Here is a 5000-nt window from a genome sequence, read left to right on the forward strand (position 1 = left end):
CCCCTCCACCGCCCCTCCTTCCCCTCCACCGCCCCTCCTCCTCTCCTCCGCCGTCCCCTCCTCCCTACAGCCCCTCCTCCTCCTCCTCCACCGCCCCCTCCACCTCTCCACCGCCCCCTCCTCCCCTCCACCGCCCTCCCCTCCTCCACCGCCCCCTTCTCCCTCCACCGCCCCCTCCACCTCTCCACCGTCCCCTCCTCCTCTCCACCTCTCCCTCCACCCCACCACCGTCCCCTCCTCCCTCCACTGCCCCTCCTCCTCTCCACCGTCCCCTCCACCCCTCCTCCCCTCCACCTCTCCCTCCTGCCCTCCACCATGAACCACAATACACCCTTCCCTTCGTCATGGACAATCCGGCAACACCATAGGCCCCTCCTGGCACCCCGCAGGCCTAGGCACTCATCCTCCTTCACCGTCGCTTCAGGATCTTTCAACACAGTTTAAGGCGCCATTCGTTTCCCTGAACCGCCGCGACTCGCTCGTGAACCGCCGGGTGCGTGAACCTTGCGCGGAGAACTTGCAAATCATCCACGCGACCTTTGGCAGTATATGAGAGTGCAAGAGGTCAACGCGGGATTACAGCGTCCGTATGTCGAGGCGGCGTCGACGAATAGACACGCCAGCCGGACGGATATTTCGACCCGGTATCCGAGGACCTCTGTGGCGTCTACCTTACCGGGATTTTTTTTGTTTTATTTATTCGCCTTTTTTTTGTTTTATTTTATTTTTTTTTTTTTTTTGCGACGGCTGAAAAGAATTCCCCGTTCCCTTTCCCGTTGTGTCAATAAGGCGGAAGAATGTTTTTACGGACCGGGAGGAGAAGAGAAATGGAGAGTAGAACGGGTTTATATGTGCATGTTTACACTGTGCATACATACGTGCGTACGTACATCGATACATGTATGTATTTATGTATCTATTTGCCTCTGTATGTATGTATGTATGTATCTGTTTTTATTATCTATGTTTCTGTTTATCTATATATGAACACATACATACACAGAAGTGTTTATGTGTTAGTATGTGTACGTCATGAACAAACAAACATACATATGCACGTGCGCATTTATTCATCAATACATCTTTTTATCATTTTCTTGCCCCGTTCCTTTCACGCAATTTTTTTCCACGCACACACACACACACACACACACACACAGACACCCACACACACACATATATGTGTATATATGCAGACACGCGCACATATACACACATGCATACATACAACACACACACAAACATGTATACATACAAATACACACACATGCATACATACAACATATACACACACATGCATACATACAACATATACACACACATGCATACATACAACATATACACACACATGCATACATACAACATATACACACACATGCATACATACAACATACATACACACATGTATACATACAACATATACACACACATGCATACATACAACACACACACACACATGTATACATACATACAAATACACACACATGTATACATACAACATATACACACACACATGCATACATACAACACACACACACATGCATACATACAAATACACACACATGCATACATACAACACACATACATGCATACATACAACACACACACACATACATGCATACATACAACACACACACACACACATGCATACATACAACATACACACACATGCATACATACAAATACACACACATGCATACATACAAATACACACACACATGCATACATACAACTCACACGCACATGCATACATACAACATATACACACACATGCATACATACAACACACACACGCATACATACATACACACAAATACACATATCTGGCAACTTCACGTAATAAAAATCCACTGATCTTTAACTCAGCTCCTCACATATCGTTCACCTCGTATATAAATAATCCATGTTACCGAATGGCAACAATAGGAGACCGCAGGTACAAAAAATTTTCTCTATTCCGGAAATGCAATTTTTTTTAAAGGTCCGCTGCACCAAAAGGCTTTCATATGCAAATTTTCTTGGCTACTTCTTATACCAGAGACTAGAAGCTGTTGTTATTCGGTAAAAAAAAATAAAGTTTTTGTGGAACGTGAATACTATAAGAGAAAGGAAATCTCTGAGCGTTCGTGTTTGGGCGAAAGAAAGAAGAAAAGAGGCGAAGAGAAGAGAAAATAGATAGAGTGATACAGAAATAGGTGGATAGGGAAAATAGATAGAGAGATAGATACAGAAACAGATGGATAGAGAAAAAGATAGAGAAATAGAAATAGATGGAGATAGATAGACAGACGGATAGATATAGATAGTGAGATAGAGTGTGAAATTTGATACAGAGAGAGAGAGAGAGAGAGAGAGAGAGAGAGAGAGAGAGAGAGAGAGAGAGAGAGAGAGAGAGAGAGAGAGAGAGAGAGAGAGAGAGAGAGGGGGGGGGGAGTGTGAGGGGAGAGGGAGAGGGAGAGATAGGGGAGAGAGGGAGGAAGAGAGAGAGAGAGAGAGAGAGAGGGAGGGAGAGAGAGAGAGAGGGGAGAGAGAAAGGGGGAGGGAGAGGAGAGAGAGGGAGATATACAGATAGAGAGCAAAGAAGGGGAGAGAGAGAGAGCGAGAGAGAGAGAGAGAGAGGGAGAGCCGAGAGAGAGGGAGAGAGAGAGCGAGCGAGGCTAGAGAGCGAGAGAGAGAGAGAGAGAGAGAGAGGGAGAGAGAGAGAGAGAGAGAGAGAGAGAGAGAGAGAGAGAGAGAGAGAGGGAGAGAGGGAGAGAGAGGGAGAGGGAGAGGGAGAGGGAGAGGAGAGGGAGAGGGAGAGGGAGAGGGAGAGAGAGGGAGAAAGAAAGAGAGGGAGAGAGAGAGAGAGAGAGAGAGAGAGACAGAGAGAGAGAGAGAGAGAGAGAGAGAGAGAGAGAGAGAGAGAGAGAGAGGGGGGGAGAGGGAGAGAGAGAGGGAGAGAGGGAGAGACAGAGAGAGAGAGAGAGATAGAGAGAGAGAGATAGAGAGAGAGAGAGAGAGAGAGGGGGAGAGAGAGAGAGAGAGAGAGAGAGAGAGAGAGAGTGGGAGAGAGGGAGAGAGAGGGAGGGAGAGAGGGAGAGGGAGAGGGAGAGGGAGAGGGAGAGGGAGAGGAGAGGGAGAGGGAGAGGGAGAGAGAGGGAGAGGGAGAGAGAGAGAGAGAGAGAGAGAGAGAGAGAGAGAGAGAGAGAGAGAGAGAGAGAGAGAGAGAGAGAGAGAGAGAGAGAGAGAGAGAGAGAGAGATATATATATATATATATATATATATATATATATATATATAAGGGAGAGAGAGAGAGAGAGAGAGAGAGAGAGAGAGAGAGAGAGAGAGAGAGAGAGAGAGAGAGAGAGAGAGAGAGAGAGAGAGAGAGAGAGAGAGAGAGGGAGAGAGAGAGAGAGATAAGTATATAATGTATATATATATATATATATATATATATATATATATATATATATATATATATATATATATATATATATATATATATATATATATATATATATATATATATATGTTTGAGCGAGGGAGGGTCGGAGGGAGGGAGGGAGGGAAGGAGGGAGAGAGGAAGAGAGGGAGAGAGGGAGAGAGGGAGGGAGGGAAGGAGGTAGATAGATAGATAGATAGAGAGAGAAATAGAGAGAGAATTTGCTGAAGTCCAGACAACGCATTACCTGATAAACCATCTTTTTTTCTGAAATAGATCCCATAAGTATGAAAGTCTAATCCTTTTCTCTCAAGTCTTACAATTACTGACCCAGAAGGAAGGGCAAAGTAGTTAATGGGGGAATGGAAATGAAAATCTTACGAAAATGGACAATGATTAATATTCGTAAATCCAATCATTTTTTTTTTAGATTCGTGATGACCTGCATAATAATGATATAAGAAATTGTTGGGTATTTGGTAGTGATTGGAAAGATTGGTGCTGGTTGATGCGGTTACAATCAGTGATTAGGAAAGTGAAACGAGGATTCGGTGATTGGTTTTAGTGTATTTCATTATTGTTTTGTCTCCTATCAGAAAGTTTTGACTAGGATCTTAAGAACGGAATTGCTGTAATGTGCTTAATATATGATTTATATTAGTGCATAATGATTTCATGCAATAACATAAACATTATTATTTGCACATATACAAACAAACACACACACATATAATATATCTATATCTATCTATCTATCTATTGATATACAGATCAGTATGTATATAAGCTTATATGTACTGGACCGAAAATCATGTACTATAGTTATGTGTGTGCATGTACCATAAATTCGTTTTTTTCATATTCCAAATCAATTAAAATTCGCTAATAGCCCCGCGTTCTCAAAACATAAAAGAATACTCCTTCGTACATCATACCTCACATGACCCCACGTAAACAAACAAACAAAAATATAAGCATTCCGATGAAATGGGTTTGTGGGTCCATCGCGAAGACCTCCTTAAAAACCTGAATGTGAGAGCCCATCTTTCATTGCTACGAGCTGGAACGTGGACCGGAGAGAGAGAGAAAGAAACAGGCAGACCTTGGCATTGTCTGTTTACACGCTCGAACCAAGGAAATCGCAGGTGTTATTCGGACAGTTCCGTTATCGAAGGTTCGCCGTCTCGTTCGCGGGCTTCGGAACGCGTTTCGAACCCCGAACCCAAAACAACTTTCACCCATACAAAATTTCCTTGAGTCCGGAGATCTTAAATGTAGTTAGGCGGTAAAATACGATTGTAATCACTGCCTAATAATTATCTTATACTATATATTTATTCATAATGACTTTGCCTCGAAGCGAACAGTGCGTGTTCGTCGAAGGTTCGGAAAATATCATATATTACGTCCTAAATTGGTCGTGAATACAGCGTTGCCTCTAAAATAGTACGTGTGAGAAGATGCTACAAATAAACACCACATTCAGTATTCCCCGAAAATGAAAGGGTAAACAAAGAAGCAAAAACTAATATTCATTTTTATGCAAGGACTAGTATGAGCTTCTATAGCCGTAAAGAT

The sequence above is a fragment of the Penaeus vannamei genome, chromosome 15, assembly GCF_042767895.1.
Source record: "Penaeus vannamei isolate JL-2024 chromosome 15, ASM4276789v1, whole genome shotgun sequence".
Taxonomy (NCBI): domain Eukaryota; kingdom Metazoa; phylum Arthropoda; class Malacostraca; order Decapoda; family Penaeidae; genus Penaeus; species Penaeus vannamei.